Here is a 12597-nt window from a genome sequence, read left to right as displayed (position 1 = left end):
GAAGTAGGCTATATAAATTCAGACGCATAATTAAGAAATAAGTTGGTTAATAGTATCTTCCGTCAGTGCACTGTCTGATCTCTGTCAAATCTCATTTCGGTTGATTTGGGACGCTGTCAGGACAGAATCGGTCGTTTTCAATCATGTGAAAGATACAAATTGGATTAGAATCGGAAAATTCATGATCATCGGTAAATTACGGCTGGAAACAACTAAGTTAGGACGCTTTCTGGACAATATCTGATTGTTGCCATTATTGAAAAAAAAATCACAAATCTGGCAAAAACAGCTATGAAAAAATATCTTCGGATCATGCCCATTCCACAGGACACCGTCCAGGAAATACAGAATATTGTTACGATTTTGATCCGATACAGCAGAATCTGCCACGACATAATCACGATTCTAATCCGACTAGACAAAATCTATTAAGTTATTCCGAACTTTACGGGATGCACCTAACTGTCGGGGGTGCTTGGCCGACTTTTCCGATCCGTAGGAATCTGTTATGAACGTATACATCAGCGTTCAGGCAGTAATACGACATTCCAAATCATTGTGGATAGTAATCCGACTTTTTTAACTTTTCGTGTCCAAGCGCTGTCAGATCTCAAACGGCAATGTGTGACCTCCGCAATAAAAATGTTTTTTAAAGTTGAAATTTCCAACCACGATTTATAGGATCTTGATTAGACTTTTGTCAATCCTTATCGGGAATGGTCCTGTCAACGCAGACTTTAAAAATAGTGAATGTGTGATCCCATCTCAATATCACATGAACTCCCATAGAAGTGACACCGGTTTTGCATGAATTAATCCTCATGCAAGTCCATAGTTAGTAAAAATGTCGCAATCAAGAATATGACATAATCTGTAAAATTGAAATCGGTATTGTATTTAAAAATATTACGACTGTGTATAATTTTTTTGCTCTAATTCTTTTATAATTAACTCTCAGGAGCATCATGTTTCCTGACCGTTAATTCCGAATGTTTTCACGTTTCCTTATATTTAAACGTTTTTTTTTACTAATCTTAATTCAAGAGAGCGCTTCGGAAATTTATAAAGTTTTATTTTCGTTTAACGGATATTCTAAACCTTTGAAAATCATGTATAAATGATTGCAGTTCTATTCTCAAATTAACACTAGGATCGAGTACAATATTGCTTTTATGTTTTATTTTGATTCTGTGTTACGTATTAATTATGAAAGGTTAACATATAAGTATTGTAATTAAAATATAAAGTGTTTTCTTGATTAAGACATACCTGTGTAGCTTCTGTTGCCAAACATCTCATATAACATGTCTTTTATTGTTTTGAAATATTCACTGTAACCTTCGTTTTCAGCCTCGTGTTCCTTGTTTTAAAAAAATAAACTAATGTACATTACCAAAGAAAATATCAAGATTCAAGAGCTTAAACAATAAATTAACTGAACTGCTTTAGGTCTATCTGGTGGAACATATTTTAAGATTTAAATAACTTTTAGCATGTTGAATCAATTTCAGAAACATTTGATTTTCTTTTTAATTGAATGGGTTTATTGTCATTTTTTCTTTTCCTTTGTTTTTCTTTTTTTTTAATATTCTGACTTATTAATTATACACACCAGAGTAGTTATGGTAGTTCATCTCATAACTCCATCATTACTATACAAATACTGCTGTGAACAATAAAGTAGTTATTGTATTAATTGAAATATCTGAAATTACTTTTAAGTCAGATATCTGCGTTGTTTTCGATAATTATCGAGACCATCATTTAAATTTAAATCACAAACTCCTTCGTGTTGAAGGCATAATCGGACTTTGAATTGAAAAAAAACATTGCTGTTAATTTTTTTTTATTTTATTTTGTGTACTTTTTGTTAAGCATGTCATGATTTGGTGTCATGGATAGTGTGTTATTCTTATACTAACTTGTTATATTATTTTTTGTATTTGCCGTACGGTTTGCCGAAATTTTAATACATGACTAACAATATCTGAATTACCTGCTAATATTTTTTTTTTATTTTATTCTAGTCAAATACCTTCGTTATTCTCTATAACTTGCGAGACCTTCCTTCAACTCCGGACCATATACCGGCATGCATTCATTTTGCTGAAATATTAATACATAATACGCAATGTAGTTATACTTCATTTTGGTGTTTTTATAATGTAGTATCTGAAACATATAGCTTAAATATTGTTAAACGTCCGTTCAGATTTCGTCACTATTTTCAAAGATTTAATACACTTTCATATATTTAGGATAAAAAAGAAACATGTCTTACTTCAAACATTGTTTTTGCGTTTCATTTGGGTTGTTTTTACGTGATATTAAACCACAATAAACACGAACTTGTCCTTTTCAATTGCTTTTTTAACGGCGCTTTTATATGTAGGCTAGTTTAAGTGATACCTCCTTACGTCTTTTCTATTAACCCTTTGTTTGAATCTGATAGACTATACAGTTGGAGAAATCGCCATTATTCTTTTTTGTCGCTTTTTTTCTCTGTAAAATATAAACGAATTTAAATTGTCAAAGAATATACCATCCATTAAACAATGATCGACACGTATTTTTGTTTTGATAATGCTTTTTTTTTAAATTGTAATAAACACTCATCAATGAACTAGTATATGCACGATTGCTTTTGTAGTGTAGTGTCTGAAACTTAAAACATTTAATCTTTCTGACGTTTAATTCGTAAAATCGTTGAACCATTAATATCTCGTTAATATGTTTACCACTATTATAAGGTTGAATTTTTAAATTTTAGATATATTAATGTGCGTACAATACAACCTTGCTTCTCAACTATTTGGTGTTATTTTTCGTCGAGATATTTATTTTAAATAATACATCTTTAATTTTTTTAAATATTTCTATTTTAGCTCACAAACAAAATCACTCCATAATTCAAAAATTAGTTATATGCGCTTTATCAGAGAGAACAGTATTTTTTATATTCAAATGTTCTTAATATCTTAGAGGAACAATTCAGAGGAGAAAACCCACAAACACGAAAAAAGCGAAACTTGCAGCTGCGTCGACAAAGCAAGCACCTGCTGAAATTCATTTATTACCAGCCATGTCTTTGTCGAAATGATGCAATCTGGAAAAACTCATATTCGGTAAATGTACAAAAAGACAACTATCTTAATTTCTAAGATCGTGAACAATTGTCACTCAAATCTGTTAACAACTTTTTGTTTGAAACTTGATATTGACATGATCCTGACGTTAAAACGAAATTTAGATATGTAAATACTCGGAAATACATGAAAATGCCGGCAAATTATTTTTCTATAAGAGCTGATTAATGCGGTTTATTTTTAATTATAATCACACCAAGAACTAATTGTGAATGCTTTGGTGTAATTTGTGCGACTGATTATATTTGCTCCTTAAGCGGTTCAAACGTCAAAATTCATTTCTCACAATGCAGTAATATGCTCTAGTGGTAATAATTCGTTTTCAAAAACATTATTTCTTTTATAAATTCTGACGGTTAATTTGAATTACATGTTGGTGAAGGCGCTGTAAAATTTCGGTGGACTCTTTTTTTACCAATATTTTCAAACAAATCTGACTGTTAACTAAATTTAAGAAAAAGTAACACGTCTCAAGGTTAACGTTGCTTTCACGTTTGATTTGATAGTTCGGCTGAAAACTAATCACGAAGCTTTAAGAAAATTGATGTCAAAACGCAATCTTTCATAACTGATTCAACCTAAAATCAAGCATCGCTGAAATTTATTAAATAATTTCGACAAATTAAGCGACTCAGAAAATATCACCCAAAAGAAATATATCAAAAGTAAGTTCAAATTAATCGGATAAAAAATCACTCAAATGGCAAGAAACTAAAAACCAACAACATTCAAATGACAAACAGCATTAAGCAACTCTCAACACAAAAAAAAAAGACTGTTATAAAAGTTTGGTAAAGAGTTGGATGTTTTGCGTGTAGACATATCCCTTTTTCGTTTTGCATTAAGATCCTACCTTTTTTTTTCTATCACAATTTAGCTCAACTTGACTCTCATTAAACCAATAAACGATACAAATACTACGGCGGGAAAAAACAAAGGCTGAGGAAATCTAATGAACTCTGAATGTAGCAATAGTAATAACGGAAACGGGATAGGTCAATCCTGCTATGCATTAATCTGTCAATTGTAAATTTATGTTGGTAAAAGCGTTGTACATTTAATTTTGTATTTTGTCGAGATTTCTGATACAGATATCAAGAAAAGGCATTGAAATGAGCGTTGTCTTGCATTTGATCAGTTTTTACTTTTTTCCATATATGTTTGATTCTTCAAGATATTTGATCTAAAGTTTTTTTTTTATATATGATATACTTTACATTAACACAAACCTGCTATAAAATTTGCTATGCCTTTTTTCTGTTTCATTTGAATAAATGTCAATTATCATCGAAAATACCTTATCTCAACACATTTTCAACATGGTCATTCACTTGTGCTGTCAATAAGGTTTACGAAATATATTGTAGTCCACACCAAAACTGCAGTTTTGTTTTCTCTCTTGATTTTATAAAAAAATTGTCTGTGACTTGAAGTCTACACATTTTTGAGTGTTAAATCAAATTTGAATTAATTATTCGACTATTTTGACAATTGGCAAACCATGTATTCTATTTTTTGCCATTTATCCTTGGTGTTTGTTACGTTGACATCTTCTTTCATTTTCATGTTGCTTTTCAAATTTTATTATTTTTGAAATGATGAAATAACACGTACATGTAGTTTACAGTTTCATGTAAGTATTATAAGTCCCATTCATAAAATTTAGTGATTTTTTAATAAGAAGGATTTTACTCATGTATGAAAGTTTTAACAATTACAAAATAATGGTTAAATTATAAGAAATGCTTTTTTATTAAAGACGTCCGTGCCATTTACTATAAATGTATGATAATTGTTCAACAATTATTTTTTTTAACAATTCTAATAATTGGTGGCCTTTTCATCGGCAATAATATAGTAGATATTTATGTTTTAAGATCAATAATTGTATTTAGCACATACTAACAACTTCTCGTCCAATCAAATTGCTTGAATTTGCCTTCTAATTTTCATAGTACATACTTTTTCCGTGTACTAAGTAACTACGCATGAATGACCACAAGGGTAAGATTTCATTGTATCGTAATCAAGATATTAGACAAAAAAATGCTACTGGCTATTTTGAAATAAATTCTGTATTCCACATTTAATTAAAACGTTGTAATTAGTTTTCAAACATATTTTTAACATCCTACTTATCAATCTTTTGATCTAAAGTTTGTTTTGACTATTAAAAAAGTTTCTTTCATTAAAATAAAGAGTAATGATTATAGTGTTTTATACCTTGATTAAAGTACAACTCAATCTAAAATTGATAATCCTTTATCTTCCATGCAATTACTTTGTACACAAAAAGAGTAGACCATGAATCTTTTGAAGGAGAATTATTAATAAAGCAATTAGATATATTTAGTCATAAATTGGTCGATAATTGGTTGCTTAATGTCCAGTGACAAATATTTTATGCATATAAGCTATCCACTAGACTACCTATGGGTACATATATACCAGGGGCAGATCCAGCCATTTTTAAAAGGTGTTTCAACCAAAGATGTGGGAGAGGGATCCAACTGTTGGTACTCATTCAAAATCATTTTCAAGATAGTTTTAGATTTTATGAGAAATTAAAAAAAATGTTTTCAAGAATGTAAAGCTTTCACTGCAATTTAAGAATTGTTTGCTCTTGGTCAATTAATTTTGTCATCTAACCATGTAAATAAGTACATGTATAGTAAAACAACGCTTTATATCAATAAACATACTTACACCAGCAGCTACCTTCTTTACATTCTAAAGTCAAGGGCCTTTTGAAATCCAATTTTTACAATAATATTACAGTGGGTAGATTTACAAAACTACGTAAATGGGCTACATTCAGTCAGCCAAAAAATATCAATAGGCTTATTACAGGATTACTCAAGTTGTAAATATGTGCTAAATTGGATATTGTATAGAAAGGTATATACTAATTTTCATAGTATATACCTTTCTATACAATAACCGAGACTTGCATTTCTAAAAAAATAAAATCCTTAGTTGTTCTTACTCAATATGAATTGAATTATCGTAATATTTGATTTAAATAATGAATACTACTTCTATAATTATACAACAGCTAAATTGAAAAATCAATACAGATTTGACACGTTAATGTATATAACTGGAGTTGCAGATCAAAATCTTGTATAGTATGTTTAACTGTTTTGTATTTGTTTTATTTTTTTAACATTCAACTCACAAGAGTACATGTTCTTTAAATATATATACCCATTTGTGTCTTAAAACTTCTGTCTGATACAATGTCGGTAAATTTTAGGGACCTTTTATTATAAACTAACATTGAGACAAGGCAGTTATATAAATATATTTTCTCAAATATTTTCCCTGTTTATGTCAAGTGCTGGTTTAAATATTTTACGACGACTTGTCGGAAATACATTGAACAATTTTGTCGTGTCGTCCTATCAACTACGAAACGCTAGTCACAAGACAGTTTTTGTCTTCTTAATTATCAATTTCTTGTCTACTTTTTTTACGCTCATTTCGAGGGACATATTGTTGAAACAAAGTGTAAACAACACACTATAATTCAGATATACTTCATAAATGTTGCCATTTTATTGTCTTACATATTTTGACGATAAGTTGAAATACCTGTTGCTAATAGAGCTAAACAACTCGTCGTTCCGCTCATGTTAATATTTTACGATCATATTTTTACACGATATCTGAACTATTTTTCTCGTGCTGGTAAAAAGAAAGGGAACCATACTGAATTACTATTACATGTAAGTTCTATTGATTTTAGTAAGAATAAAATGCATTAAAAAACAGTAATTTTTGCTTTAATATATGTACAAATTTGTGGTCAAAACACTAGGTGTAATTTTTTATGATAGTCAAATATGAGGATATTTTGCGTTAGAACAGAAAGTTAGCCACAACTTCCAATCCTGCAATATTTGTTCAAATGTGTTGCGATTTTATTGTCATAAAAACCAGTTCTGTATATTTTCCGGAGGTCAGATAGAAAACTTTTGCTTAAGACGGTAAACACTTTGTCGATCAAATGCTGTAAATTGTTTTCTTACAAATTTTAAACACAATGTTTTATATTTTTTTCGAATTGCATATACCATAGTGATTAAATATATATAATTGATGTTGATTTGAATTTGTCTTCAACTGTCAAATACAATTCTCAAAACAGTCAGTTTTGTTTTGTTTAAACTACTTTCAACATTTTGCCTGAAAATGTATGTTGACGATGATTTTGGAGGACCTGTAGATTTATAAAGGAAATATAAGCCGCATCTTTCAATGAACCTATATTTGGTCAAATATTTTTTGCATTTAATGTCTGAGCGCCGGTGTATATATTTTTATAACAATTAGTCAGGAATGTATGCTGCTAAAATCGCTAAGTAATTTTTGGTTCCGTTCATGTCATTTATTTTCGGTCATATTTGTTCACAACTTAGAAGACAGTTAACTTTGCTTAAATGGATTTACAAATATTTTGTTCCATATTTTTCACTTTCAGTTTTAGGGACCAATTGGTTCAAAAAAGATAAAGATCTGGTCATGGTATTACTGGGGATCTAAACAGAATTAAACATGAACAGGTGAATTCTTAACACATAAATTTGAAACATAACTTCAAAATACTAGAAATTACTTACTCAATAACTACGCAAGAGCATGGGCTAAACGAGAAGAAGTTAAACAGGACACTATTTCAGAATAGGTCAAAACAATCCCTATCTATAAGTTGAAAAATATTGTCCTTGTATGTTAATCAATCTACTACGAGTGTCCTGTAAAAGAATTAGGAATAAATGAGCACTCAGGTAATCTCAGATACAAAAACATATCATTTGACAATGATGAGATTTTGGTAAATTATAAGTTCTTCATAGCTTAGTCTTGTGTGGACGAAACGCACGTATGGCGTATTGATTTTAAACCTGGTACCTTTTGTTAGCTATTAATTTTGTGTTACTCTGTTCTATATGTTCTCCCATTTATTTGTATTGTAGTCTTGTCACGTAATATTGTCATTTTAATGTTATATTTAACATTGCTATTAAAGCGGGAGGTTTGGCATACCACAAAACTAGGTTAAAAACACCATTTTTTTCTAAAAATGTCCTGTACCAAGTCCGGAAAATGACCATTGTAATATTATAGTTCGTTTCTGTGTGTGTTACATATTAAAGTTGTGTTTCTGTTGTGTCGTTGTTCTCCTTTTATATTTCATGTGTTTCCCTCAGTTTTAATTTATAACCCGGATTTGATTTTTCTCTATCGATTTATGAGTTTCAAACAGCGGTATACTACGGTTTCTTTTATTTACCTTGTTGGTTTACCTAAGAATCACAAAACGCAGACCAAACAATGGTATATTGCCGGTTTATCTGCATGTTCGACCAAAGAATTGTCCATTAGACTGACCAAAATGCTGTCCGTAGTAAAAGAGGGTCTTCAAAAATACTAAGAAACTGTTTACTTACATACTATTTGCGATCTTCATTATTTGTACACCATGTGGGTGCCTTTTACATCCGACTTTTAGATATTGGTGATTTTGCTCGTTGGACGATAAGTGCTTACATTCACTTCAAATACACTTTGGTTGACAGTTGTCTCATTTTCAATCATACAACTTTTCTTTATTATTATACATTTTTATTTGTGCGTGGAGTATAGGTGTTGATACTTTTTTTATAGTTTATTTTAATTTGCTTTATCTTAAAACACAGCAAGTACATTTGAAAAAACCAATCGGTATTGATAGGTAAACTGTGGATTAACATTTTCATGTGTACCAATATACGTGGGTTAAGGAAAACTTACATGTTTGTGGATATTTAATGTCGTGGTGTTGTCGAAGTTTGCATACAAGCCTATAGGAAAGCTTTTCATTCGTTGAAATTTTAATTTCGTGGTTTACCTCTACCCACGAAAACGAAGAAAATTGGTATCCAACGAAAAAAAATGATTCCACAGTATATGACTCTGGCCCGCTAATGTTATTCTAACCGCTTTCGTCACGCTGAAGTATGATAGTTTGACGGTGATGAACTATTGTATGACGCTTAAATAATAGTGGTTGACGCTTAATGACGACTATTTGACGCTGAAATACGATTTGTTGACGCTGAAATACTATTAATTGACACCTACGTACGGTTCTAATCCTTTCTTGTATACAAAGCGATGTATTATAATATTTTCAATGTTTTTCATGTTCTTTTGTCGATGAAGAGGTACGTTTGTAGCAAATTCTATCAATTAATTTATCTTCCTGACTAAGTATGCAGAGAAATGAAGTTATACGATCTAGCATTTATCAGTAATCTTTTACTGAGGACATGCATAATATCACATGAAGTTTTATGTATTTAAAGTTTCAAACACCGGTTATAGAGGTGTGCATTTTAAACATGAATTTACTAACAATTTTAGCAGGATACTTACAGAATACATCGGCATTGTTAAACGGCTAGAAGAGTTCTAATCCAATGGTTCAAAATATAGCCATTCAACAAAACGACAAGTGTCAGGTTATGAATGGATGCATTTGCGGACCAAATCTATTATGTATGATAAAGAAGTCTTATATGCACTGTAAACTTTGAATCTCACATATATCCATAAGAAAAACACCATTAAAAAAAGATGGTATTTTAGAAATCACAAATCCGTCTTATATCTCCACCGGTAATGACTTTACACATGACGATGAAACTGTGCAATTTTTATAATAGACTTCAAAACTGCACACATACACACCTATAAAGAAGCGATGAGAGATATTTAAACAGACGTTTCAATCAAAATAAATTCTAAAAATATTTAAAGTCACTACATAATCTGCAATAAAAATCATTAAATGTTGTGGTGATTACAAACCTGTTTTTTGTTCTACGCGTTGCAAGTCTATTCTGAAATTTAAATCTCAAATAAAAGTTTGAATAAATCCTCTTATTTTCCAGATCATTAACTACAAAACAGAGAATAGTAGATACACTTATGTTATCTGAAATCATGAAAACTATTTCCATTTTTAAAAACTGGATTTAATCAACTATCAAAAATATCACAGACATTTCGATCAAAAGAATAATTATTGTGCTAGTGGAATTACATTTCTACCGATAGTTACTTTCCTACATGTATATTATTTATTGTGTATCACTTTTGATGGACTTGTTATTGTGATCTTATGGAACAGTTCATACAAAACATTTCGAAGACAACAAGTAATCATTTTCAAAAGAGAAAAAAAAATCCAAAAATACTGAACTCCGAGAAAAATGTCTCCCAGTATCAAATGACGATGCAAGTAAATTTATACAAGAAATGCGACGTTTTAATTCTGATATCATTTAAATCACGTTTTAACGTCACGCACGCTGTTCCTACAAACCCTAGGATTTAAAACAGAATTTCGAAATTGCCTCCGCAAAACAAAATAAAATGTTAACAAACACTAATCACTATAAAAACAAATTCAGTTTATGTTTTCCTTTATATTCTTATAGCTCTTGGTCACATGCTTAGTAATATCTAGTATATTTGAGGATTAAAACCACAAAATTATGTGAAAAAAAAACGAATGTCAAACGTTACAGTTTTGAACAACTGTTTTATCTCTTGTATAGTGATCCTATTTCTTATTTTCTAATCTTACCGATACTTGGCAGAAACAACGAAGTGTGTCAGTTCTTGGTGATACTAAATCCGTAATTTTTTCGAATTTCGTTTGACTCGGTGGCTGCATTTTAAGCTTGAATAAGAAAATTGTCCAACGACGTTTTTCGTTGACTCAACGACTGAAAGGTAGTTTTATAAGTAGACATGCTAAAAATGTCTAAACAGTGTAATATATTTATAACATCTACCGAAAGTACAAACATTCGCCTCATTGTTCGTGAGTTAACAAATTGTAGATTCTATATAATCTTCTCTACACAGTCGTTTTTCAAGCGGTAACCATTTTGTTCATGTTGATATTTCATTTGTCAAAGCAATTAATGAGGGTTTTTTACCTGATATTTCAATAAGTAATTTATAATTTACCAAAACTAAATTTAGATACACGAAAAGTACATTAAGTTTAGATTCTTTTTTATTAACTGTATGTTTGGGCTTAAAGGAATAAAATGCTACGAAACATCACTAAACGGTAACCATTTTGTCAAAACGTCGAAAAATCCGAAAAACTATTTTTTTACGTTACATGTGCTAAATTTGTTCCAATTGATTATTCCTGATTACTTAAACGGATCGCTTGGTGGAAATGGAAAAAAATAATAATGGCTAACAAAAAAAATATGCATGTTGCGCATGAAAAGGAGTTAACTGAAAGACTTATCGGTAACAGCGGCAAAACGAGTTTCATTGAATTAATACAACCCTGTATTATACGGACGATTCAGGAGAAGATTACTACACTTTAAATGTGCATTAGATCTTAGAAAACTGACATAAGAAAATTTAAATGACTGAGAAAATAATTTTCAAGATCGGTTATAGTAATTTAATGGTTGTATTTCGACAAATTATGCATCAAGCAAAATACAATTCAATTCAAGCTAATTAAGTGTAAATATGTGTTTATTTACTTGCAGAGTGTCACATATATTTGTATTAGGATTGAATCAAGATATGAAAATTTACAATGGCAGATGATATGCACCATGAAATTTCAGCAGCCTGCGATTAAAGTTTTGTTTTAATTCATTGATTAAAAACCGTATACTTATGTCCCATTTTCCCTTCCTTCAAGTTCATTACTAAATACAATAAATCATTTTCGTTGTTTATGTCTGTTAATGACTGTTGGGCCGTGGTTTCTCTGTTAATGACCGGTGGGGCATGGTTTCTCGGTTAATGACCGGTGGGGCGTGGTTTTTCTGTTAAGAGAGATATTCCTTTAAGAAAACTTTTTCCTGTTTTCAATATTATATTTAAGTTATTGAATCGTTTACCATATGTATTCGCAAATTATAAAAGTATAGAGAACTTGATTAAATATTCATATGCTGAAAAATTACTCCGACTGATTTTCACTGATTTTCCCTCTTTGCCATAGAAATCGTACAACTACTCGAGTTGCTTTGGACATTTTGAATTTATGAGAATTTTCAAAAACATGGTTCCGCAATGATATAAACATCATAGTGTTTATTGTCCGTAGGACAGTGGTATTGACTGTGACAGCGATAATGAACTCGCCGTCGACTAAGTCATTATAACTATCTTAGTCAATACCACTGTCCTGTGGGCAGTCATTATATCACGATAATGATAATAGAAAGTTTTTCAAGAAATATTATGTAATTCTTTCCCTCAATAATATGCTTGAAGGAAGATGGACCGAGGAAAGATGTACACAGACACTTGTTTCTCTCTATGTATAACATATGAAAAGTCGACCTACCCGCGGATAGAAACAGTTGCCTGTGCCGATGTCCTTAAATAAAAAAAAATATTAAGTTCACAG

The sequence above is a fragment of the Mytilus trossulus genome, chromosome 1, assembly GCF_036588685.1.
Source record: "Mytilus trossulus isolate FHL-02 chromosome 1, PNRI_Mtr1.1.1.hap1, whole genome shotgun sequence".
Lineage (NCBI taxonomy): Eukaryota > Metazoa > Mollusca > Bivalvia > Mytilida > Mytilidae > Mytilus > Mytilus trossulus.
Note: the sequence above shows the minus strand (reverse complement) of the source record.